This window comes from Agelaius tricolor, unplaced genomic scaffold (genome assembly GCF_023055355.1).
Source record: "Agelaius tricolor isolate 1412-34295 unplaced genomic scaffold, bAgeTri1.0.p SCAF_21, whole genome shotgun sequence".
NCBI lineage: Eukaryota > Metazoa > Chordata > Aves > Passeriformes > Icteridae > Agelaius > Agelaius tricolor.
In genome coordinates, this window is record NW_027269281.1 from 293,194 (window position 1) to 320,384 (window position 27,191).

Consider the following 27,191-nt stretch of genomic DNA (forward strand, 5'->3'; position numbering starts at 1 on the left):
CCCTACCTGGAGCCCGGCCCCATCGGGACTGCAGACCCGCAGAGGGAAGGCCTGCACTCCACCTGGGGGCTGTGAGAGGGGACCGAGAGGAGGGCCCTTAATATCTAAAAGGAACCCTTAAAAATAAATCTGTAAATAGTTGTTTTATTTTGCACGCTGCAGCGGTTCCTCGATCTCATTTAGAACCTCCCTGCCTGCAGCCATGCCCGAGGGAAGGAGAGGAAACGCTCAGAAATGGTGTAGCTACGTTGACTTTGCATACTGAAACCGCAGCACGTCGAGGCGCTGTTGAGAAAAGTGCCAGTTCCCCTTTCTGTCATCGTGACTTGCATTTTTTCTTGCTGACGGGCTTTTCGTTTGAGGAACGGGTGAGCCTTATGGCTCCTAGCTTGGCAGTCACTTTGAGTCAAGTTCACGTCTGAAGTGCTGGGGAAAAGACGTTAAGAAATACATGTCACCTTCTGTTCTAAACAGTTACTTTTTAAAATCCCTCCAAGCAAAAACCCTTGAAAATATAATCTGACCATCTCGCTGCCAGGAAAATCCACAAACGCCAGAGTAAATGGAGAGAGTCTATTGGGGCACACACCCGCGAAGTTCTCTCTCGCAAGGTTTCAGAGGGTGCAAGCTTCCCTTTTACCCTAAACTCCCGACTGCATGTTGCCCTCTTCCTTTCCCCATTGGCTGAAGTACTAGGAAGGTACAGCCTTCCTGAACCGCCTACTACCTATCCCCCCTTGAACCTGTCTTTTCCCCCCAAAGTCCAGAGGTTCAGGCTTGTGCAGACCCTTGTCTATTTCAGGAGCCAAACTGTCTGGGCCCGTGTCCTGGTTCAGGGCAAATTTGGGAAAAAACCTCTGAAGGGGTTCCTCTAGAAAGCAGATTCAAGCGGCCCCTCCCCCAACTGGTTCGGGAAAAGATTTTCTTGGAGAAAAGTGGAAAAAACTGTTTATTTAACAGGCAAAGCATTCACCAGCAAAAAAAATGAACAATATTAAACAATAAAACCTCTTGACAATCTGAAGAGATGACAAATTCAGAAAGTCCTTTTCATGGGCTCTAGTTCAGTTAGCTCAGTCTGTTATCAGTCCCTCTGGCCCTGGAAATGCCGTGACCCAGGCCTGGTCTGGTGGGCCACAGGTGTGAGCTGCCAGTGCTCTTCTGGGTGTTCGGTACAGAGCAGGTTTAAACAGTTCCAAGAAAAAGAAAAAAGAAACACATTCCAGGGAACTTCTCTGCTTCAGCTAGCTAAAACTAACTAAAAGCAAAGGACAGCTCAGTCCCGCTGTCTGTCCATCCACAGACAACACAGTCCAGGAGCAGGAATGTGGAGGAGTGAGTACAGTTTCTGAAAACAAACTCCACGCTTCTTCTCTTCCCTCTCTTTGTGTTTAGAACAAGTCTTAAAGGTGCAAAACTTATTTCTGGGCTAAATAGACAAATGGGGATACAAGCATCATAAAGTCACCCCAGGACAGCCCGGTTACAAATTTGCTGCCCAAAGTCAGTAGAAACATTAAGACCCATTTCAAAGACATTAACATCCATCAAATTGTTTGTAAAGGCATTAGCCCACATCTTCCCTCTCAATCCCTCCTCTTCTTATTTATCAATTTGTTTTTACAAAGCCTAGTTATTATTAACTTAACCCTTTTTAACAATCTGGAACATTTTAAACAGCCCTTCCCGACTTTTCTACGCCTAGTCCTTGTACAAGGTGTGGCAAATAAATACAGAGAATAAAGTAGATAACGCCTGTTGTAAAATCAGCCACCCCTCCTCTGGGAAGAATGATGCATCTGACTCCATTGATATCAGAAGGCTAATTAATTACTTTATTATACTATATTATTCTAAACTATATAAAACTATATTACACTACATCTAAACTGAAACTGCACAAGCACTCAACTCCACTGAATCTTTTGACTGTCTGCTGACCAACAGTCTCGACACGCGCTTGGCCCTGATAGGCCAAGGAAACAAAACACCATCACTTTGGGTAAGTGTGAAAAATGCATGTATTTTATGATTGGCTTTTCGCAAATATTAAAATGAATATTGTATGTGTTGTGTTAGAAAGTAATGCTGTATTAATTCTTTTAAGTACTGTGTTAAATATAGTTTTAGGTTATAAAAATTGTTAAAATAGAAACGATGCTATGTAGGATACTTTTTTTAAAAGTAAGGACTCGCACTGAGATAGCAGCCACAGGACACCTAAATCTTTCAGAGGAGAAGAATTTATGGCCCTCTTATCAGAAGAACTTCTTCCCGCCTCAAAGGCGCTGTTAGGATTTGGAGGAAGAAGTTGACGATGACCAGACAGAATCCTGTATTTGAATGGAATTTATGCATCATGTATGTAGTGTATGAATATGCAACAGGCTATTGTTTTTAAGGGTTAATCCTTTGTTAGCGGGGGTCCTTTTTTGGGCTCGTGCTGCCCAGAATAAGGTACCCGGACGTCCGTAACTCTTTGTCTTTATTGTCTCATATTGTCCTAATTCAGTTTGTCCAAATTATTATTACTCTAATTGTATTACTATTTTTATAACCATTTTATTACTATTAAACTTTTAAAAATTTTAAAAACGAGTGATTGGCGTTTTTAACAATTTGGTAGCAGAGGATGGTTAACACCTCGCTGCTGGTGCTTTAGGAGAGTCAGGGTGAGGAAGGCACGCCCTGCCTTCTTTGGCAGCCTCGCTCTGTCTCCCCTGAAGTGACCGACAGACGCAGGTTATGATCTGTGGACAAAAGGAGGCAATAAAACAAAGAGAAGGGAAAAAGGCTCCCTACAACCGCGGTAATTGGCCCCCTAAGACTAGTAGTGTGCACGAAGAACCCGGGAAGGAAAAAGGATTGGTAAGTATTTCTCGGGGGGGGCAGGTACAGGGGGATGAATGTGTGTGAATGAGAGGCGGGCTGGTTGTCCCAGATGTTATAAAATTGACTCAAAACGAGCAATTTCCAATCAAAGAATTTATTAATTATTGAAGCAGTTATACTACGTAAGCAAAGGCTCAGCGCTGGGCGACAGGGGAGTCTCCGCTCCACCTACTGCCGCACCAACTAGTTTCTGATTCAGTCCTTTTATCCTCTCCATCCTTCAGGAGTCCATGTTATCTTGGAGTTCTCTGCGCCTGTGCTGGTTGTTGCTAGAGGGTCATCCTTCTGTCTCCTGGTGGTCGGTGATAAAAGGCTGCGGAGTCTTCCTCAGCTGCGTCTTCTTCACCCTATGTCTTTATTTGGTGACTTCTCCGTGGAAAATTACCAAAATCTTATGATTAACGCAATATGTGCCCTATCAAGCTTAAGCAAGCAAATGTCCTGCCTTGCAAACTGTGTCCTATCAAGCTTAAGCAAGCAAATATCCTACCTTGCAGACTGTTTATCTGCCCCTGCCCCTTCCCCAGCTTTTCCCTGGTCGTTATCTCTGTGAGTTATCTGCTTGTACCATTTGTCAGCGGGAAAGGTTTCCCTGCTGGGTGTTAATCTGCCCCTGCCCTTTCCCCAGCCTTTCCCTGGTCGTTATTTCTGTTAGTTATCTGTTTGTACCATTTGCTGGGTGGGACTATGTGTGGGCTCCTGCAACTCCTTCCCTGGTATCCTTGTAACTCCTATCTCATGAAGTAGTACAGAAATAGTCAGCAGACAACTCTTGTAACACACTGGTCTCTTTTTCGTGATGAACAAAATGTAGTCCTTCATCTCAATCCCCCCTTTGTTTTGATACTCAATTTTGTTCATCAAAACGCTCTAATTCTCTTTTGCTGAGCTCTAGAGATTCTTCTGGATCATCCATCTTCAAGGTTTCGTATTTTGCTCGTATGAGCATAAGGTGAGCAGCTTCTAATCTGCCTTTTACAATGCTAATCAATTTATTAAAAATACAAGGGCCAAACGTGAGTCCCAATAGTAAGAGAAGTAGTGGACCCGCTATCGTTGATAATAAAGTTGTAAGCCAAGGAGAATAGTTAAACCAAGATTCATACCAGCTTTGGTGTTCTTCCCTTTCTCTTTGTCTTCTTTCTAGCCCCTCCCGTAGTTTTGCCATTGAGTCCCGTATAATTCCGCTCTTGTTTACATATGTGCAGCATTCTTCTCTTAAAGCAGCACATAGTCCTCCTTGTTGCAGGAATAATAGATTTAACCCCCTTCGATTTTGTAAGGCTACCTCTGCTAGGGAATCTAATGATTCTGTGAGGTCTTTGATGGAGGTTTCGATTCTCCTGAGGTCTTCATCTACAGAGGCTCTTAGTTCTTGGAATCCTCGGTGTTGCTGTATGAGTGAGGCTATTCCTGTTCCTGTCCCGGCTGCACCTATTCCTAGTAACATTGCTACAGTGAAGGTTGTGAATATTTCCCGTTTCACTATGTGGGGTCCTATATTTTGATATTGTTCATAAACGTACTCTACGGGGTGGTAAAGGACTCTGGGTACTATCAATACTTGAATACAAAAGTCACTGGATTCATCAAATCGGTCTATATTTATACATGGGGTGACTCCGAGAGTGTTACAGACCCATTTAGTATTTGCTGCTGGCAGTATCCAGCTGGCAGGTTTCTTAGGGTCACTCAAATTCCCCATAACCTGACATAGATGTCGTTTTTCCACTGGTACTCGTCCTATACATCTTCCTCTCCCCGTTACCCTTGCCAAGGTTATCCCTCTCAATTCTTCTCCTTCTTTTTTCCATAGGCACCTAGCTGGGTTGGTCCCATTTACTCGTCTGCTTTTTGCCGTTACCCCTATGGCTTCATAGAACGGGGGGTTTACGGTGTAACACAGCCAACATTCCTTAGTTAGATTTGGATGGGTCTCATTCAGGACTAGGAAAGTGGCCTGTAATATTTTCCACAAGTCCCCTTCTCCCGGGTTTTCAGGTCCTCGGGTCGAATTAGTAAAGTTTTGCTTATACATTTCTGGAAGACTAGTGATTGGGGCTGTTTCTGATTCATTTCCATTATTTTCTCCTAGCGTTTGTTCTCCAGCTATCGCCTGGTTTGGTCCAATTGGTTCAGGGTCGTGTGGCACGGTTGTCTTTTGGATTATAAAGTGCCCCCCTCTGTCTGTCCCTGGTTCCCATAATCGGGCTCCCCACATTTTCCCTAATAACCAGACTTGGTCATGTGGTTTTGTCACATTAATGTAAATCATATTGCATGTTCCATCTAACCCTCCTTCTTTCTGGGTATATGTGGAAGTGGGCTGTGTACACCCGTATGGACCCCATCCAGTTCTGATAAACCCGTCCTCGTTCCCCCCAAAGGAGCTTACTGATACACAGTCCCAATAAGCACAGTAAAAGTGTCCTGGATAGTTACAATACCCTTTTCCCGGGTTTGAGCTTGGACAAAAATAATATCCAAACTGATTTAAACATGGATTTACAGGTATTAAATCACACAAAGTACATAAAAAGCTGGGTGCGCCAGATGTGATTTTGGTCTGGATAACATACTGGTCTTCCCATCTAATCAGTGACCATTTGAAGGGTTGATGTGAATACCCTTCTGCCCCTGAACTTGTTACAATGCACCAGAAAAGAATTAAGGCTTGTAATTTGGGGCTGTCATTGTCGGAGCTCAGGTTAAATTTTACCTTTGGTTTCCCCAGTGGTGGGTTACCAATCCTGGGGCAGGACGGCCAACATTTCCTGGACATCCCATATGGGGGTCGAGGCTTCCGACGGACTCCACTGGTTATTACCTCTCTGCCTCGCCCGACGACTCGGTTGCTGCGAGCCTCGGGGTTTACCATCTTCTCGGCAGCAGAGGTATTCTTCAGGAGCCGGATAAACCTCCTGTTTCCACTTTTTAGCACTGGCGGCCCAGTTATCAGCTTTTATTAATGAGAGGTCACGCCGCAAATTGGGGGCTTTCTTCTGACACACCACTTCCAGGATGTCCAGGAGAAAGGGGATCGGTTCGTTAGGGTGGTAGCAGAACCGATCAGGATTTACCCCTTTGGAAAAGGTTTCCCACCACTCGTCAGATCCAAGCTTTACCTCCCCTGTAGCAACTCTGCTACTAAGAATGATAGAAGTTAGTCTCCTCTCTTTCTCATAGCACGGCGTGCAAATTCCCCTAGGTGTTCTACCACTCCGACAATGAGACCACCAAGGTTCGTGACACAATTTACAGGAAAAGCATACAAGGGGGTGACAGTCACAATCTAACCAGTTACACTTTAACCTTATATCTTTGTTTTGTGCTTTTTCCCCCTTCCACCATGGGTGCCCTTTATGTTCTAATCTCGGGGACTTAAAGTAGGGCTTTCTTAACTCGTCCTCTAAGAGTTTGCAATATCCAAGAGCCTCCCGATTCCCTATTAGCTGGGTTTGGAGATAATGGTTATCTCCAACCCAGATTACTATCCAAATCATTTATCAGTTCGTTTCAGCTTTAATTTGGTTTCTCCGGGGACACTGCAAACCTCCCAGCTGTGAGGGGGTTTTACCGGTCCTTTTATGCGACTAGCATGAGTCCATCCTTTTTCAGCGGTTCGTATGGCTGCTTCTGTGGTGAGGAGTACTTGGAACGGTCCTTCCCACCTTGGAGTCAAGGGGTTTTCTTTCCAGCTTTTCACGAGCACCCAATCTCCTGGCTGTACCTGGTGTAAGATAAAATCTAAAGGAGGCCGTTGTGCTAACATACCTTTTTCCCATAATGCCTTTCTGTACTTTGTCAATTCCACCAAATATTTTTGCGTACATGTGTCATTAATGACAGGATGTTCGTTAGGATTTTCTAGGTTATACGGCATCCCATACATCATTTCAAAGGGTGATACCCCTAAATCAGCTCTAGGTCTTGTTCTTATATTTAGCAACGCTAGAGGAATACATTTAACCCAGGTCAAATTGGTTTCTGCTACCAGTTTGGTCAATTGCTTTTTTATTTCCCCATTCATTCGTTCAACTCGTCCAGAGCTCTGGGGATGCCAGGGGGCATGTTGTTCCCACCGTATGCCCAGAGCTGTTGCTAAGTTTTGGGTAACTTGGGAAATAAAATGCGGCCCTCTATCTGAGTCAATGACTTCTGGGACCCCATATCTCGGGATTATCTCTTCCATCAATATTTTCGTAACTACTTTGGCTGTTTCTCTTACGGTTGGGAAGGCTTCCACAAAATGTGTTAGGTGGTCCACCAAGACCAATAAATATTTGGTTCTCCCTACTTTGGGGAGCTCGGTGAAATCTATCTGGATGTGGGAGAAAGGCCTTTTCGCTAGCGGTCGGCCTCCCTCCGGTAATTTTCTCAAATTTTTTCTATTTACTTGTAAGCAAATTAGGCATCCTCTGGTTACTTGTTTGGCAATGTCCCAGATTCCCACACTCACATATTTTGCAGCAAAATAATCTACCAGTCCCTGTGATCCCCAATGTGTTTTTTGATGTATCTTAGTCAGTAATCTATGTGCCAATGCTCTGGGTATTATTTCTCTGCCATCTGCTAATTTCCATGCTCCTTGTGCATCCCTTTTAGCTCCTAGTTTTTGTATTTTATTCTCTTCCTCTTTATTAAACTTGATGTTGGGGTCAGGTTCTGGCATTTGGGAGTGTTTTATGTTTTCCTGCAAAGTGAGGAGTCTCAGGGCAGCCCGTTTAGCCTCCTGGTCAGCTGCATTATTTCCCCTACTTCTCAAATCCAGTCCTTTTTGGTGACCTTTCAGGTGAACTATAGCTATTTTTCGGGGTTTTCGTAGGGCACTGAGCACATCTAATATTAATTTACGGTGAACTAAATCTTTCCCTTGTGAATTTATTAGTCCTCTTTCCTCCCATATTTTGCCAAATGTATGGACTACCCCATAGCTGTATTTCGAGTCCGTAAAAATAGTCCCATCTTTTCCTGTTAACCATTCCAGGGCTCGTAGTACAGCATATAGTTCACATGCTTGGGCGGACCAGGATCCACTAAGGGGTCCCGATTCTATCACTTCCAGGTTGGGTCCCCTTATGATAGCATATCCTGATTTTCTCCTTCCCTCAACTACTCTGGAGGATCCCTCCACAAACAGTCTTTCTCCTTTTTCCAATTCCTCTTCTTCCAAATCTGGTCTGATTTTTGTTTGTTCTTCTATAGTCACTATACAATCATGTGTTAGTGCTTCTTCTGGTCCTCCATATAAGAAGGAAGCTGGATTTTGGATATTAGTAGTTTCTAGAGTTAAATTTGGAGCCTCAATTAATATTCCTTCATATTTTAGAAGCCTTGCGTCTGAGATCCATTTTTCAGCCTTTTGCTGTAAGACTCCCCGTATGTTATGGGGGGACAGCACTTTCAGGCTGCTATTAAATGTAATTTTCCGGGCTTCTTCTACCAAAAGAGCACATCCTACAATTGCTTGTAAGCACGTAGGCCATCCTCTGCTTACTGGGTCCAAGATCTTTGATAGATAAGCCACCGGTTTCCTTTTCTCTGCCCATTCTTGAGTAAGGACCCCATATGCGACCCCCTTGTCTACGTTTATGAACAAAAAGAAGGGTCTATTAGTATTAGGTAAACTTAATACCGGGGCATGGATTAGGCTTTCTTTAAGCTCTTGCAGCCTTTCGGTGTCCTCCTGATCCCATTTTAGGAGTCCCTCTTGAGTAAGTTTCTGATACAAGAAAGTCGCCTTACTACTGTAATTTTCAATCCATTGACGACAATAACCAGTTAGTCCAAGTATTTGCCTGATTTGTCTCTTATTTCTTGGAATTGGTAATGCTAAAATCGCCTGTATTCGTTCGGGGTCTATTCTCTTCTCTCCTTTCTTTAGATAATGGCCTAGGTATTTTACTTCTTCTTCGACAAATTGTAGTTTTGCCTTGGAGACTTTCAATCCCTTTAATCCTAAAAAGTTCAATAACTTAATACTTTCTTTCCGTACATTCTCTTCCTGCTGCCCCGCCAGGAGTAGATCATCTACGTATTGGATTAATGTAACCCCTGGCCCCGCTTGGTAATCCTGTAAAATTTGCTCTAAAGCCTGCCCGAAGAGATTAGGGGACTCAGTGAATCCTTGAGGGAGTACCGTCCATCTTAATTGTTGTCTCCTTCCTGTATCGGGGTCTTCCCATTCAAATGCAAAATAATCCCGGCTTTCTTTAGCCAAAGGGCATGCCCAAAAGGCATCTTTGAGATCTATAACACTGTACCATAAATTCTCAGGCCCCAGTTTAGTCAAGAGGGTATAAGGATTTGCCACCACCGGGAACCGGGCTACAGTTCGCTTGTTTATTTCCCTTAAATCATGCACCAATCGATAGGTGCCGTTTGGCTTTTTAACTGGTAGGATGGGAGTATTGAAGGGAGACATACAGGGTTCTAACAATCCATTATTCAACAACCTTTCTATTTCTGGTTTTAATCCTCGTCTCCCTTCTGGGGATAATGGGTATTGCTTAATTCGGACGGGGACATCCGGATTTTTGATAGTTACCGAAAATGGAGTGATTTTTAGCTGTCCCACGCTCTCAGGCGTGTACCAGACTTCGGGGTTAATTTGCTTTTCATCTTCTACCCTTAAAGGGCATAATTTAATTTTTAATTCCTTATTATCTACACCTATACTAATCCCTAATTCTATAATCATGTCTCGCCCGAGCAGATTATAATCTGACTCGGGTACCAATAATAGATTTCCCATCCTTATTTTGGATCCTGATTCTATAGTCACATTTTTTATGATTCGTACTTCAAAAGGTTCCCCTTTCGCCCCTATGACAGTGGCAGTTTCTTTAGAGATGGTACATCCTTTTGGTAGGTTCTGTACCGTGGATCTTTCTGCCCCCGTATCTACCAAAAATTCCATTTCTTGGTTGTGGGGACCCACTTTAAGTTTTATCAAGGGCTCTTTATGATTTTTCCGGGTCCCCACCAAATAGAGCCCCTGACCCCCCTAGTCCATTTGGAACTGCTTCTCGTCTCTGATTCGGACTCTACATTCTCGCTTAAAATGCCCTTTTTTTCCGCAATAAAAACATACCTTCACCCCTTCTGACTCCCCTATACTTTTCTCTTTTTGTTCATTCGAACCTCCCTTTCGCCCTTCTCTTTGGTACCTCCCCCCACCTGTTGCTGCGACCATCAACTTTACTTGTCTGCGGTCCCTTTCGTCGTCCCTACGGACATATACTTTCTGTGCCTCCCTAAGCAGTTCATCCAGCCCCCTGTCCTGCCAGTCCTCTAACTTCTGGATTTTCTTCTTTATGTCGTCCCACGATTTTAAAACAAAATGAACTTTCAGCATTGACTGTAAAGTTTGGCTATCGGGGTCCATTCCGGAGTACAATCGTAAGTTCCTCCGTAATCTCTCGAGCCATTCCGTAGGTGACTCGTCCTTCTTTTGCCTATCATTGAATGCCCGATCTATATTTTGCCCCCTCGGGACTGAGTCCCTAATCCCTTGAATAATTATGGTCCTTAAATCCTGCATATGTGTTCTATGTGCCGCATTTTGGTGGTCCCAATGGGGGTTCTGTAGGGGCCATTTAGTGTCCGCAGCCGGGCCTTGGACATGCTGCGTGTCCCAAATACGCATTCCTTCCCTTCTTATCATATTCCGTTCTTCAGTAGAGAACAGAATGCCCAAAATGGACTGCATTTCTTCCCAGGTATAGATGTTTGGTCCTAAGAACCGGTCGACCCTCTCGGCTACCCCAAAAGGGTCCTCTAATAAATGTCCCATGTCCTTCTTAAAGTCTCGTACATCTGCCGAACTCAAGGGGACAGTAATAAATCCTATACCCGCCTGTGGTCCACCCATAGGCATCTCCCGTAGAGGGAATAGCCCCGTCTCCATCCTACTGCGGCTCCTTGTAATCGGGCCTTGGTAACCGGTTTGGTTAACCTCCCCTTGGTTACCCTCTTCATCATTGTTTGGTGCAGGTGGTTGTGGAGGTGGTGGGGCATTGGGTGCTAGCGGTGGGACATATGGGGGCGGTGCTATAATTAAGTCGCCCAAATGATTGTCCCTCTTCCCCTTTTTGTCCGGATCCCCTTTCCCTTCTCTTAATTGGAAAACATACACTTCGGGTCTTGCTACCCATATTTTGGCATAATCACTCTCCTCTTGCGAGAAGGGCTCTTTAGAATTTACCCATAGGTTCAAGTCCTGTCGAACCCAGTCTTCAGATGATCCAAACACGGGCCAAAAAACTTTTTTGGAAATCTCTTTCCCACCCCATACTTCCATGCAATAATGTATCATTCTGGCCCTATCCTTAGTCTCGGTCCCCGGGTAATGCTTCCAATTACTAAGCATAAATCCTAGGGGACCGTCCCTTGGAATGGGGGGGAGTTTGACTTGGGTTGGGGTTTTGCTTTTCCCCTGCCCCATTCGTCCGGAGTGCCTTCTTTCACTCTCAAATTCCTTTCACTTCCCCTTTTTCGTGGCCCGAGCCCTCGCGGGTCTGCGGGAACCGCACTACTCAAGGGTCCGCACTCACTTGGAGAGTCCGGCTGCCGGCCCTCCTCTCATTCACACTTGTCCACCGCCACACTCCGGGATCCCAACCCCGCCCGAACGGATTCCCTTTTATACTTACGCGTCCTGCGTCTTCGTCCGGACTCCGTGCACAGATTATTAAGGGGTTCACCGGTATAATTTGTCCCGTTTGCTTACTAGTATATATTTTAGGGTCGTCGGTGAGAGTGGCGGAGGTTCTCCCAGAGGGGCCACCCAGAAAGCACTGGATGAGGCGCCCCCCACTCTGGGTAGATCCTACACGATCCAAACTCTCATCCGAGTCACGGCACCAAATTGTTATAAAATTGACTCAAAACGAGCAATTTCCAATCAAAGAATTTATTAATTATTGAAGCAGTTATACTACGTAAGCAAAGGCTCAGCGCTGGGCGACAGGGGAGTCTCCGCTCCACCTACTGGCGCACCAACTAGTTTCTGATTCAGTCCTTTTATCCTCTCCATCCTTCAGGAGTCCATGTTATCTCGGAGTTCTCTGCGCGTGCGCTGGTTGTTGCTAGAGGGTCATCCTTCTGTCTCCTGGTGGTCGGTGATAAAAGGCTGCGGAGTCTTCCTCAGCTGCGTCTTCTTCACCCTATGTCTTTATTTGGTGACTTCTCCGTGGAAAATTACCAAAATCTTATGATTAACGCAATATGTGCCCTATCAAGCTTAAGCAAGCAAATGTCCTGCCTTGCAAACTGTGTCCTATCAAGCTTAAGCAAGCAAATATCCTACCTTGCAGACTGTTTATCTGCCCCTGCCCCTTCCCCAGCTTTTCCCTGGTCGTTATCTCTGTGAGTTATCTGCTTGTACCATTTGTCAGCGGGAAAGGTTTCCCTGCTGGGTGTTAATCTGCCCCTGCCCTTTCCCCAGCCTTTCCCTGGTCGTTATTTCTGTTAGTTATCTGTTTGTACCATTTGCTGGGTGGGACTATGTGTGGGCTCCTGCAACTCCTTCCCTGGTATCCTTGTAACTCCTATCTCATGAAGTAGTACAGAAATAGTCAGCAGACAACTCTTGTAACACACTGGTCTCTTTTTCGTGATGAACAAAATGTAGTCCTTCATCTCACCAGACCTGCCAAGTGAGTACTGGAGTCTCCCATGCTGCGTTTCTGTCTTTTTGTGAGAAAAGCGGCCAGTAAAGAGACGAAGCGAGTGATAAGAGAGTGAAAGAATCCCCCGGGGTAACTGGGACTGGGTCTCAGGGAGGGGTTGGACTCCTCGGAGGTAGGGAGCAAGGTTTCCTAGCCCAATCCACTAGGAAACAGGACAGGAGGGGCCCCTAAAAACCTGCTGGGTTGAGGGATTTATATTCCAAGAGCATCCAAGAGCAGGGTTGAGCAGAATTCTGTCGGAGTGAGGATATGCCCGAGAACACTCAGGGTGGGACAACACAGCTAGATTGAGGGATGAAAATTTTGCCCAACAGTATCTGGGGTTGGACAACACAGCAAAACAAATTAAATGCCCAAGAGCATCTGTAGTTGTATCACACCGCTGGGTTGAGGGACAGAAAATGCCCAAGAGCATCTGGGGTTGAACAACACAGCTGGATTGAGGGAAAAATACCCAAAAGCATCTGGGGTTGGACAACACGGCAGGACTGAGGGAAAATTGCCCAAGAGCGTCTGGGGTTGGACAACACAGCTGTGTTGAGGGATATCCAATAGCACCGGGACTGCCCAGTAACACCTAAACTTGTAATAGGTGATGTGAAAGTAAAAGGTACCTTATTGTTGTTTTGTGGTGTGTGAGAGTGAGACACACACAAAATCAGCCTCAACTTCCCGGGCGGGTGGGAAGGGGGAGGCAGTGGAAAGAGGAGTGAGTGACCCACACACCAGGCTATTGTTCCCAGGTAGGTGGGGAACTTTTGGGCCGAAGAGAGTGTGTGACCTGCAAACCAAGCTAGTGTTCCCCGGGCATGTGAGGGGGCCGTAGCTGAAGAGTGTGAGTGACGTGCAGACAGCCTCACAGGTGAACGGACACCGGAGCCAACCAGAGTCAGGGCCCTTCCAGGAGGCCCGGAGATACTGAGACCTAGAGGCCAACCCCAAGGCGAGGGGGGCCACAGGGACCTGTGATTTTCTGGCGACAGGGATCCACTTTGTGTCTTGAGAGTGTGAAGGAATGTGTGAAAGTGAATGAGAAATAAAAGTGAGTGAATGTAGACGAATGAAAGTATAGGTAATGTGGATTGTGCATTTTAAGCCTTACCGTATTCCTTGGAGGGAGGTGGATTGTATTGAAAAGCAGTGTAAGAAAAAGGATTTTTTTGGGTGTAAGTAGTAGAGAAAGAGTGGTATTTAAGTTATTGGTAAAACGTGAAAAACAGAAGCCGGGGACAAATAGATAGAATATTGAGAAATGGGGCAGAAATCCAGTAAGGTGGATACGGGAAAGAAAAGTGGGAAAAAAATTACCAACAGAAATACCCCAAGATAGCCCTTTGGGAGTTATGTTAGCAAACAGAAATACAACTCCTTGCCAAATACAGGGTATGCAGAAGTTGATGAGAAAAAAAAAACATGCAATCTTGTGAATTACATACTTTAAAAAGAGCATTAGAATATTTAACACAAAAGAAAGGAGTTATATATTGATTCAAGGTATGCCTTTAGAGTAGCATATACCTTAAGAAAAGTTTTAAAAGGGAGATTACTTAATTCAAGAGGAAAAGGATTAGTACATGAGAAACTTATCTTAGAGGTTTTAGAGGCATTAAAATTACCTAAGAGAGATAGCTATAGTACATATTAAGGGACACCAAAAGGTAAAGACCCCAGAAATAAGGAGAAATAATTTGGCAGCTCAAGAAGCTAAAGATGCAGCAGAAAATGGAGCTGAAAGAGTTAATATTAACTCCAAATGAGGAAAAATTGGAAATTCCAAAGTTTAGGGAAGCAAAAAAAAGGGGAATTAAGACAGGTGGCGAACAAGATAAATCAGGGAAATAGAAACATCTTGATGAAAGACAATTAGATAATAAAATGCTTACTAGGGAATAGCAGGGGACGTGTATCAAAAAGCCCAGTGGGATACTCGGGCTTTGTGTGATCGTTTTTTTAAGGAACTATGAGTGCATTGGGATTTTTGGAGTAGAAAAACAAGTAACTGAAAGATGTATAATTTGCCAAAGGATAAATAAAAAAGTGATGAGAAAAACAACATGAGAAGGTTGTGAGTTAACTCGTCGACCATTTCAAAGTATCCAAGCAGAAGTTTGGACTTGTTAAGCTCTGGATTTATTTGTAAAAACCGTTTAATCCAGAAGAAAAAGAGTACACCACATGATGGGGAGGGGGGAGGTTATAACAAAATAACATTTTTGAAAAGCAATAAAAGAAAAACAGGGAAAGTATAAAGCTGGGAACAACATATTACCTCATCCATTCCCGTCTGTTCCCCCACTCGTTCGCAGCTGCACCACCCCCCCTCAGCCCCTGTGCCGGCTCCTGTACAGTCCGTCTGTCCCAGTCCGGCCGCCTGGCCTGCGGCCGCTCCGCTGGCCGTGCCGGGGGGGTGGGGGGTCTATCCTGCCGTGTGGACCGTGGTTACCGCGCTGACCGCACCGAGGGGGGAGTCTCGTCTGCCCCGTCTGTCCCATCCCCGGCTGCCCTGACTCTGGTCGGCTCCCGCCGCTGCAGCCGGGGTCAGTCGCCGGCTTTGTCTCTGCCAGATCAGCCATGTGGGGGCTCTCCACGCTCCAGCTCGGTCTGCACCGAAACATCCCCTCGGGCAGTCCCTGCCTTTGGAGGACCGAGACCCTGAGCTGTGCCGAGTCCCCCGTCCTGCCCTGAGCTCCGTTCCCTTGGTAACCACAGCTCCGGCTGGTCGGGGGAACTCTCTAAAGGAATCACCGTATCGAAACACTAAAAGTTCAGTTAAAAGAAAGCCCTCTCCTGATTCTTCCTAAAAATACGGGAGAAAGGCTATAGAAGATAAAAATCCAAGAAGAATGGGATACAGGGATTGGTCTATTTCCATTAAGAGAGGTTCTCATAGGAGGGGACGGACCAGGGTTTGTAAATGCTCCTTTGACTTTGTCTGAGGTCTGAAATTTTAAGAAATAAATAAAAGGGATATTTGGAGGATTCCATAGGCATAGCTGAACAATTAGACCAATTTTTAGGTCCAAACATTTATACTTGAGAAGAGATGTGGTCTGTAATGAAAATAATATTTTTCTCAGGAAGAAAGGTAATTAATCAGAGCAACTGAAATAAAAGCTTAGGAAAAAGATAATCCACGGAGACCCCCCAGAGAAGACAAAATGCCAACTGTACCTCCTGAGTGGGGTTAAAATAATGAGGAGGGGAGTAAACACATGAATAATTCTCGTAATTACATAACCAAGGGAATAAATGAGACAGCATATCAAAGGCGAAATGCAAAAACAAAAGGTTTTTTAGGGACAGCTTTTAGAGGACAAAGAAGAAACTCCAACTAAATAGATAAACTTAAGAGAAATAGGAAAATGGTCCTAAGTAAGCGGAAGATCTGAAAATCTTTAAAGAGATGGGCACATAGGAGGAATAGGGCGGTCATAAGCTCTAATTTTTTTGGGGGGGGACAAATACCATCTGGAGCCTGTGATAACTTTAAAAGTGGGTCCCCAAGAAGAAGAATTAGAATTTGTAATAGACACAGGGGCAGAGAGAACCTGCCTGTTATATGTTCCAAAAGGTTATAGTGTGAGCAAACATACAGTGAAAGTAACAGAGGCAAAAAGAGAAAGTTTTACATTTCTGGTCATTAAAGATGTGGTAATTGAGAGAAGAAACTAGAATTTGGATGGGAGATGTCTTATTGGTCCCAGGGGCAGGTAGCAATTTATTGGGAAGAGTCTTACAAGTGCAATTAAGAATAGGAGTTATATCAGAAAATGGGAAAATGACAGCTAGGGTTTTAAAATTAGGCCAAGAAGATGAAGGAAAAAAAAAATCAACAAAGAAGTTTGGGCTGGAGAAGGAAATAGGGGAGGATTGAATATCAACCCCATAAGGGTTACAATTGAGAGAGAAGATTGTCCCATACGTGTACGTCAGTATCCTGCATCTTTAGAAGGACAGGAAGGTTTGAAGCCAGTAATAGAAGGACTAATAAAGGATGGGGCATTAGAACCTTGTATGTCTCCTCATAATACCCCTATTCCCCCAGTGAAGTCTGATGGGAGTTATAGACTAGTACAAGATTTAAGGGAGGTTAATAAAAGAACTCAGACTCACTACCCAGTGGTAAAATATCTTAGACACTTAATAAATAAAAGTAGCTGGAAACCCAACCATGAGAAAATTGCAAGAATTTTATTCCTTCTCCCTCCGTCTTCAAAGAGGGAGATCAGAAAATTACCTAGATTATTGAAATATTATAGATAATAGATTGAGGGGTACACACAGGTAGCAAAATTTGTGTATGAAAAAAAAATGACAGAAGGAGATGATATAAAACGGACCAAGGAAGATATTGTTAAATTAAAAGAGTTAAGTTAAAACTAGCCTAAGTACCAGCTTTAAGCTTACCCTTGTTTGAAAAATCCTTTATCATTTATACATAAATACAGAAAATGGAGTAGCTCATAAAATTTCAATTCAGGAGTGAGGAAGAGTAAAAAAAATATCTAGTAGCTTATATATCAAAGATGTTAGACCCAGTAAGCCACAGCTAGCCATTATGTATTTAAGTTATAACAGCTACTGCAATCCTAGTAAAAGCAAGTTCTAAGCTTACTTTTGGAAGTAAATTAGTTAGGTTTGCCTCGGACCATCTGAGGTGTGTTGAACCAAAAAAAAAAAAAAAAAAAAAAAAAAAAGGTAAGAAGAGAAGAAAGAGAGAAGTTGAAGTAGGGAGGTGGTTAGCAAACTCTGACATGTTAGAATGTGGAGTGATGACATCTTGGTGCTAGAAGAGAGCAGGAGTGTGAATGTGGGTTTTTTGCATGAATGGCAGGGAAGTGTCTTAACACAGGGTTGATAGGAGGTTATTCAATGCCGAACTGGGGTCTAGAAAGGGTTTAGCAGAACGGGCCCTGCTTGAAAGGAAAAGAGGATAAGTTGACTAGAGAAAGAAAAAGAATGTCAGGAGCACCTGGGGACGCCAAGTTTGAGGTTGTCAAGGTTGGGAGGTGTCTGACCGTTCCCTACGAGCGGCAGGGTCTCGGGGGCTGCGGCAGGGACCGATCCAGGGAGGTGACCTGGCGGCAGTGCTGGCAACAGAGGACACAGGTTTGCCGGGCAGGAGCGGGCTGGCTCCCTGGCGGAATGCCGGGGTGGCTCCCAGACTGTCAGGGTCCCGAGTTCAGGATGGCAGCGTCGGCCCCGGTAAGTGGGCCGAGAGAGAGAGAGAGAGAAGGAAAGAGAAAGACAGAGAAGAAGAGAGAGAGAGGGGGAAAAGAGACTCAAGGCATGCCCCCAGGGTCCCCATGTCCGTGGCTGTTCTCCCCTGCTCCGGCCCTGCAGCGAAGTGGCAGCACCGGGGGAAGGGCGAAGAACAGCATTGACAGCAAGGCTGTGAAGAGAGGGGGAGGGGGCCAGCACTAAATGATAAAATCAAAGCAGAGATTGATGACTCTCCAAACCTCACAAAGTGGTTTGTTTTTCTTAAGTAAGAAGGTTTTTTTTTTTGTTTTTTCTTTTGTGTGTTTTGTTTGCTGTTAAGAAGTTTGTTTTTTTCCTGAAGAATGGGTTTGTAAGGCTAAAACAATTAAATGCTGCCCAAAAAGTAAAAAACAATACATGTGATACATCTCGTGTTGAAATTGGTCTAGCTTTTCTTATTTAACTAACTCTAACTTACAGAAAGAAGAATTTGCCTCTACAGCTATTAGCACAGCTGGATAGAAGAAGAAGAGGCTGCTGTAGAGAAAGCTTTTAGCTAAACCCAGAAAGTTTGGAAGAAAAGCGAATGGTAGAAGTTAATGCAGTATTGTCTTTCTTTTATTACTATGCTATTAAGAAGTCCTTTCCAGGTACTACTGAAGCAACAATCAGAATCACGGAAGGAGGGTGAATTCATGCCAGCAGAATCAAAGGACTTGTGAAGAAACCTGAAGAATAGACTATCACATTTAAACCGGGTGATACCGAATTGACTTTCCAATGGGGACTGAGTGGTAATAGTTTGGAAAAACCCAAATGATCCAAGAAATGTACAAAGAATAACACTGAATTAAGAAGTAAGACAATGCTTATATCACTGGTTTCAAGCACTGCCTGAATAAAACATCTCCTTTGGGGAGGAATACTTCAGATAGAAAGATCAAGACTGTTTTTGTATTCTGACCTTAGCCTGTGAATTGTACAGGGGAGAAGGGGAATTACCATTTCCATTAGTAAACTTTAGTTGATTCATTCCAATACTGGACATGCTAGCTTGGTTATAAGTAAATGCTTGAACTGTGGGAATAATTAGTATTGTGGTTCACAAAATTTATGCTCTTATTGCAAAAAGTGTTAAAGTAATAACTTTGTTTTGTGGATGGGAATTATTAGTGCCTGTTGAATGAGAGATATCTGAGGAACAGTAGGAGACCACAGTTAAAAGGTGTCAAAAACAATTTGCCTGGAAACTAGTTAAGAGAAAGTGACAAGGAAATAGAGGGCAAGACCAGATTGGCCTCTGTATTTCGCCACCGAGAAGATCAAATATACCTGCTGTGGGTTGCAACCTCACAGGCATGGGAGGTGGGAGTATAAGCCATACTGGACCTCTGTTATTCCTGTTTCTGGCACTCATTTGTCGTCTTTTCCCTTTTGGGATACCAGCAAGATTGTGTCACAAATGCTACAGAAAGCATCACATGGAAAGAAACCAAAGTTCCTCTTTTATTACACACACCTATGTCAACAGCCACTGTTATAACCCATCCAAATTAAGAACCTGTAGGCAAAACGGAGTAAATTACTGGATTACAAGAAACTTAGGAAAAAGTGGTAATAGATTTGGAATTGAATGTCCAAAAGGAAAGAGATGGATTTGTTTTACATTTAATCTTGAAGATACGGTTCAAGATTTGGTAAAAAAACCAAATAGTAAACGAAAAGGTAAAACCAGCACAGCAATTTAACTCTGTATTGACCCCAAATTATCAATTGAGTCGTATTACAAGACTCCAAGCAGTTATAGAAATGATAGCAAATAAAGGCGCCCAGGCATTAGAGTTAATATCAAATCATCTAAGCCAAACAAAACCTGTAGTGTATCAGCATAGGTTGGCGTTAGACTATTTATTGGCAAAAGAAGGGGGTGTTTGTGGGAAGTTTAATATATCAGACTGTTGAAAATTGATGACCACAGAAAAGTCATTCTAGCAAAAGCGAAAGAAATCAAAGAAGAAAAATATATATATATATGCATATAATAACCCAGGTACCGGTCAAAAAAAATTAGAAAACAATGTTAAAACCTAGCTGGTCGGGTAATGTATTAGAAGAAATTAAGATCTTTCATTTTATGTGTTACAACTGTTTTTATATTTCCTCTGTGTAATCCCCTGTTTTATTTTGCCGGCATAGTCCAGAAGATGCAAGTAGATAAGAAATATTGCTCAAGCCAAATGATTTACAAAGAATAAGAGTGGGGATTGTGAAAAATGCATGTATTTTATGATTGGCTTTTCGCAAATATTAAAATGAATATTATATGTGTTGTGTTAAAAAGTAATGCTGTACTAATTCTCTTAAGTACTGTGTTAAATATAGTTTTAGGTTATAAAAATTGTTAAAATAGAAACGATGCTATGTAGGATACTTTTTTATGAAAAGAAAAGACTCGCAGTGAGATAGCAGCCACAGGACACCTAAATCTTTCAGAGAAAAAGAATTTATGGCCCTCTTATCAGAAGAAACCCACTTCTTCCCGCCTCGAAGGCGCTGTTAGGATTTGGAGGAAGAAGTTGACGATGACCAGACAGAATCCTGTATTTGAATGGAATTTATGCATCATGTATGAAGTGTATGAATATGCAACAGGCTATTGTTTTTAAGGGTTAATCCTCTGTTAACGGGTGTCCTTTTTTGGGCTCGTGCTGCCCAGAAAAAGGTACCCGGACATCCGTAACTCTATTTATTGTCTCATATTGTCCTAATTCAGTTTGTCCAAATTATTATTACTCTAATTGTATTACTATTTTTATAACCATTTTATTACTATTAAACTTTTAAAAATTTTAAAAACAAGTGATTGGAGTTTTTAACAGTAAGCAATCCCCATATTTCATTCTACTTTGGCACAACACAGGAGCAGAAAATGAGATAAGAATTGTTTTGATCATTCTTTTCTCTGCTTCTCTCACTGCTTCTCTCAGGTTCAGAGAATGTGAATCCTACAAATGACAGTTTATATTAGTCCATTAATCACTAGAGGTCTTCGTCTATGGCTACTAACAGCTGAGGTCTTCCATCCTTATCTTCTAGTTGAGAAGTCCAGATCTCTGGGGCTTTAGAGACTTTGACCCGAGTGTGATGGGTCCACCTGTGTTCAGCTGTCCTAACTGCTGTTACTGCAGTCCTGGCTGGATGTTATGAACAACAAAGTCCAAAAGCAGCATCTGTGCTACCTGGGCTTCCTGTCAGAGATTTCACAAGACACAGTATATTGGCCACATGCTGGTTTAAATATACATCTTCACTTCCCCACCACATCGAAAATTAACAGGGTAAGATTCCCAAACAGTTCAAAGGGGAATAATTGAATATTTCCTCGGATTTGGCTCTTATTCTTGCCAAAGCTAATGGCAAAAGCCATACACATGGCATCTTGAGTTTCTGTCGCCAGCTTCAGAGGGTGTTTCTTTATTCCTCCATTCATCCTTTCTACTTGACCTGAATTCTCAGGGTGCCAGGGGGTATGGAGGTCCCACTGAATTCTCAAAGCAGCCATAATCCCTTAAAGGATTTACATAATCCCCTGTAAAATTAGTTCCCCCATCCAAGGCCACTGCCTTCACAATCTCATATTCAGAAATCATTTGATGACTGATCAAATAGTTCCTGAAGCGACTAGAAATGCCTCTGACCACCCTGCCAGCTGGCACACCACTACCAGAGGATATCTACTCCCTTTTGCCCAGGGCATCTGTCTTAGGTTGGAAATGCAAGATGTGGCTGGGGGTGTGTATTCTATTGCCATGCCTTAGAGGTGGGGCAGTTATCTTCTGTTAATTGGGCCACCTGTTAAAACCAGGTGGGGTAGTTTTCTTTCTCTCTTCCACAACCAATCCTACCTTTGGAAAATATTGTCTGTTAATGGGCCATTGAGTCTCACTGCATGACTGATAAAATGGTGAGATGCTCCGCCCAGGGCGGGGCGTGAGAGCCTGAGACCAGAGATGCCAGACTTCAGGCAGCACTTCAACATGCAGTTTATTGTATCCAAGATGTTACAACAGTCCAGGGTCGTGGGTGACAGAGCCTGCGCCTAGAGCTGTCAGCTCCAGCTGCAGACAAGCCTGAAGAACCTTTATTTTTGGTTACAATGCATTTTATACTTTTCTTTGCTGAGCATCTTAATACATAAGAACCAATCTATACCTTTACTTTTACCTACAGCCTATCATAATTACTATAATTACGATATTATGGCTAATACTATCCAATCACATGAGTTAGTATGTTACAGTTTAAGCTTAAAGTTGTTTTTCAGTTTTCTTGCAGTGGAAAATTCTTAGACCTTTTTTCTACTTGCCACATCAACATGTCTTGTTTGCCCGTGGTATCTTTTTGCTTGGTAAACACATCTTCTGTTTGAGGTAGGTTTATCCTTTGCTCTAAGCCATAAAACCCCCTTCTAACTAACATACCCTTTGCCTTCTTAGTTATCCAGTAAGACTGGCTCAGCAATTTTTCGTCTATATCAAAACTTGCTTCCATCTCTATTTTGTTCTCAGATTCTACATTCAGAGAGCTTTCTGCCAAGCATCCATATCTGTTAAAATTTCTTGTCAAACTTTCATCCTTCCCAACAGGGAGGAGCCAAGCATTCCTACCTGAATATAATCTGAGATTTTGGAACACAACAGGCAGCCTTTCCCCACTGGATTCCCAGAGGAAGATCAGGCCCATCTACACCACCACTGAACCTTCAGAGGAAAACTACACCCTTCTACAGGATCACTGCTTCAACAGAACCACATCTGTCACTCTAGGAGGACTGCAGCCACCATTTAATCAGACTGCTAGCAACACCCTGGCCAACAGGGTGTCAGGTTGTATTCTGACTCTGTCAGTGTTGTCTTTCTTATTGCATTTATATTTTTATTTTTTTTCCCTAATAAAGAACTGTTATTCTTACTCCCATATCTTTGCTTGAAAGCCCCTTAATTTCAAAATTATAGTAATTCAGAGGGAGAGGGTTTACATTTTCCATTTTAAGCGAAGTTCCTGCCTTCTTTCGCAGACACCTGTCTTTTCAAACCAAAACAGCATCTCAGCAAAATACACCTGACATCGCTGGAAAGGACATATAGCTTGAGAGGAATAGTGGATTTGTCTTTACAAACAAGCTGTGGGTCTGCTGGTAGATAAAACTAGCACTGGGAGATAAAAGGAACAATGGGAAGGATTTCACTGATTGATGAATGGAAAAAGATATTTGCTTTTACAAATAAACTTCAGGTTTGCTGATAAATGAAATTAGACATTGAAAGATGAAAGAAACAATGAGAAAGAAAAACCCCTAAAATCCATAAGAATTAAAAATTAAAAGGAGGGAGGATTATACATTAGAGGGAAATCTTCGGTATCAGGCATATCAGGAAGTCTGTACCTCTCAAGTCCCTCAGCCAATAGGGAAAGAGAGAAAGGAAATGTGACCGGGAAATTAGGATAAAAGGAGGCTGCATCCTCCAAAAATTTGAGAGATCCCAGAGGAATGCCCCATGGCCTCTCCCTTTATTTGAATAAAGTTACAGGACTCCTCTGTCTCCTTTATGGACATAAACCTCTGATGTTTGTGGATTAATTTTCCTAACAAGCTCAAGGTCATTTCCCTGCCTTGCAATTTCTTTGGTAGTCCGGCTATTAACTTTAGCCAGGCACCCCTCAATAGCTCGTTTTGCTTAAACAAAGACCCAAGGCAGTACATCTTGAAGAATTCTCTGCCAATCTTTGAGAGTCCCAACGACTCCCCTGATGGAGTTGTCCCAATACTTTCAGGGTCAATGTTCCTGGCACTCACTATTTACTGTCCTTTTGTCCTAGGTTGATGTTATGATGCTTGTATCCCCAATCGTGTGTTCTGTTTATGCTGGATATTATATTGTGTGTCTTTAAGACTGGCTCTGACAATGAAGGCAGGGAGAAGAAGCAGCACAGAGTTTTGTTATTAAGAACCAGACTCACTCCTTCACAGTTTGCTGGAGCCCTGTTGTTGTCTGGGCATGGACAGGGCAGAACACCGCGCTCCTTTTGCTTTTGAGTTAGTTAGGTTAGCTAGCTGAGGCAGTCTGAGCTTTCCCTGGACTGGTTTTCTTTCCCTTTTCTTGGAACTGTAATATATGTTATAAAGTATTTCATGCTTAAGGAGAAAATGTATATTATAAAATTGTAAAATCCAACGAGTCTCTGACCACAAGCAGCCCAAGGACAGATAACTACTTTGGAATTTCGAAATTCCTGAAGGCAGCAGGAGAACAATGCTCCGTTTACCCATGAATAGATGTGGCCAGTGAGATTATGGGCTTCCTCCAGGGCCATCAGGAGACACCCAAGGGTGATCATCGCTTGATAGATACCATCAATCAAGATAACCGTCATCACCAAGAAAGATACATCTGAATACACGACTTCCCCTGACATGATCAGTGCTTGCTACTACTCAGGAAACAGCAATTGTCTAGCCCTGCACAGTGAAAGAAACTTTCATACATATGTGGGATTCCAAAAGAACTCAGGGCACCTCTGCCTCAGGCATAAAAAACTATAAAATAGCCTTGCTGGAAATGGCATTTGTGAACAGAGGAGGGTCCGATGCGATAGAGGTCGGATCTAAGTTCACCCAGCGCCGATCCCAGGCTCGACACTGTCTCTTTGGCTGTGGGTTTTTGAGGACCATATTTTGGTTGTGAAAATAAAATCTTTCACATTTATTAATTCGGATTTCTGACTGATCATTTATAACAGAACCATTTGAACCTGCTCCAGACTGGGACTTGGGAAAACACCGAGAGCTTGTACTTTGTAGCCTGCCGGGGCCTACTCTGCAGCCTTTCCCAGCGCCGGAGGAACTGATAACAGAGCAACCACCCATCGGAGAGACTTTCTGAATTTTTCATCTATTCAGTGCAGCAAATGAGTTTTGTCATCCAGTATTGTTCATTTTGTGTGCTGGAGAGTGCTTGGCCTGTTAAATAAACAGGTTCTTTCCACTTCTCTACAAGGAAATCTTTTCCCAAACCAGTTGGGAGGAGGGGACATGTGGGTTGGCTTTCTGGAGGGGCTCTTTTTGGAGGTTTTCTCCCAAATTTGCCCTAAACCAGGACAAATTTTGGTGTCCAACATGGGGCTCAAGAGAGTGGAAAAAACCCTGTTCTGATTGCATTTTGGTTGCAATTACTCTGTGTTGGTATAAAGCAGTTAATAGCCATGTTGTTTGAATTCATAATGTCTCCTGGGGTGGAAGCTTGCATATGTTTCTGGTCCCTAGGTTTTTTTGAGGTCTTAGTACCTCTATGGTCCCTAGGTTTATTTTCTTATCCAGAAGTATCTCTGGTACTGTCCCTAATACGTAGATTTTGCAGTAGGGGGGCACTGACTAGAATAGCTATTGGGCCGGACTTGATGGTAATGACTTGTAGGAAGTTTATAAAGGTGCTGGAGTCTGTTCCAGGTATGTATAGTTCATGGTTATGGGTATGCACCCAGTTTGTTAGAGGAGGAGCAGGGGATGAGGCTTTTCAGCCTTTGCTTTCCTTCTTCTCCTCTGAATCTGTTACATCACTATTGGAGAATGTTCAGGACACCTTTGTAAATCAATTCTCCCCTCTTTCTTCTGCCCCACCACCTAATTAATTATCTCCAACTGTTCTGGTGAAAAAGACAGCACCACCACTTCCCCCCTCCTCCTGGCAACAGCTGAGTCACAGGGAGCAAAGGGAGGATCCCAGAGACCTCTGTCAGAAGTGCTGCTTTTTTAACATTTCCATTGGCCAGTTGATTACCTATTGTCTCTTCTGAGCGCTCTGCCTGATGTCTCTTAGCAGGTCTTATTTCTACCTCTTTTGGTAAATTCACCACCTCCAACAAGTGAATAATTGAGCTCTCATGAGCAAATGTTTTTCCCTGCAAGTTAACAAACTCCTCTCCTTCCAGCTTTCCAAACTCACTTACCACCCCACATGCATACTTGGAATCTGTATGCGTCTGGACTTCACTACCTGTCCTTGTGTCGCTATCGAGTAAGAAAGCGGCACAGACTCCAACCGGGCTGGTTTGCACAACAGCAGCTTTAATACGAAAAACTCTTCTCTTTTTATAGACAGTTCCGATACATTCTGCTTGATTGGCTAATTAACAAAAACACTTTCCTCACAAACAGTCCTTGAGAAGAACAGAAAAACAGATTAGGAAAACATCACCTGCAGGTTGTTTATAATAACAAGTTATCGTAGTTTCTCTACAACTCCCTAAAAGTCTCACAAGTCCGCTGTGAGAAAACTAATATCGTTTTCTCGCTCTCTGACCAGGCTGTCACATTCACATCCTTGATATACTTGGCAGGCTTTTATTTAGGCATTGAATTCTGTGGATTGTGCTGACCATGTGCATGGTAGCTTCCCCCCGCCTTCTTGCAATTCCCTTTCCTTTACTATAGTATATCCAGTAAATCTTTTTCTGTCGAAACTCAAGACATCCCTCTGGGTGTCCAGAGTTGCCAGGACCCCTGCCAGGGGGCTCAGAGACCCTGGCACACAGCCCAGAACACCTGTGGGTTTGATTATGACCCATGGAGCAAATTACCAGCTTTGTATGAAGACCTGAAAGCCAAAGAAGTTTAAGTAGTGTAATAATAAAATTATCACTAGGTGAAAAAGTAAATTTTGGGGTTTTTAGAATAGGGGTTTTGGGGACAAGATGGAGGGACTTGGGTGTGTCCAGCCTTTCTTCTTCTCTACCTCCATCTTCTGCTGTGATGTTGGCACTTTTGGATTGGTTTAGATTAGAAACTCACTGTTTAACACAGGTGATAGGTATTGGAAAGTAATTGTAAACATGGTATACGTAGTTTGTAGTATAAAGAGATAACACTGCCCCGGGGGCAGGCAGTGTGCCTGGAATTGTCCTGCTGGATGGACCTCTGCAGGGCCGGAGAAAAATTTTTATAGATAAGATACAATAAACAACTGGGAGACCGAGAACTGAAGAACTCCGTCTCATTCTTCGAACGTGCGGGCCGAAAAAGAGACTTTTCACTTGTCTCGGGGCTGCAATAAACTGCAACCTTCTGAGAGGTTTCCTCCTACTATCCTTGAAGATCCATTAACAAACACCTTTTCTCCATTTGGCAGAGGAGTCCTGTAAATCTTCCCTAGCTCGAGTCAAGAGATCTGTTCCCTGGATACAGTCACGAGCCTCCTTTAAGGTTTCTTTCTCGGGACCAGTTAAACAGCAGGTTGGGTTCTCAATTCTAAATTCTCCAGCTCTATTTCACACTGTAACTGCCTAGTGCCAGTCATCCATCCACTTAGAACTTGGTGCCAGACTTTAACAATCCTGCCATCAGTGATC

The 27,191-nt window shown here is 43.3% G+C and overlaps 2 long non-coding RNA genes across 2 annotated transcripts; both read right to left on the reverse strand.

Annotated features, from left to right (window-relative positions):
* Positions 1-2,970: 2,970 nt before the first annotated feature.
* On the reverse strand, positions 2,971-3,435 carry LOC139598936 (uncharacterized). Its single transcript, XR_011682086.1, has 2 exons — positions 3,383-3,435; positions 2,971-3,337 (listed from the first exon to the last, which is right to left on the reverse strand). It is a non-coding gene; the product is annotated as an uncharacterized lncRNA (long non-coding RNA).
* A 2,993-nt stretch (positions 3,436-6,428) lies between these two features.
* Positions 6,429-12,490, reverse strand: LOC139598935 (uncharacterized). Its single transcript, XR_011682085.1, has 3 exons — positions 12,203-12,490; positions 11,547-12,157; positions 6,429-6,622 (listed from the first exon to the last, which is right to left on the reverse strand). It is a non-coding gene; the product is annotated as an uncharacterized lncRNA (long non-coding RNA).
* Between the last annotated feature and the right edge of the window lie 14,701 nt (positions 12,491-27,191).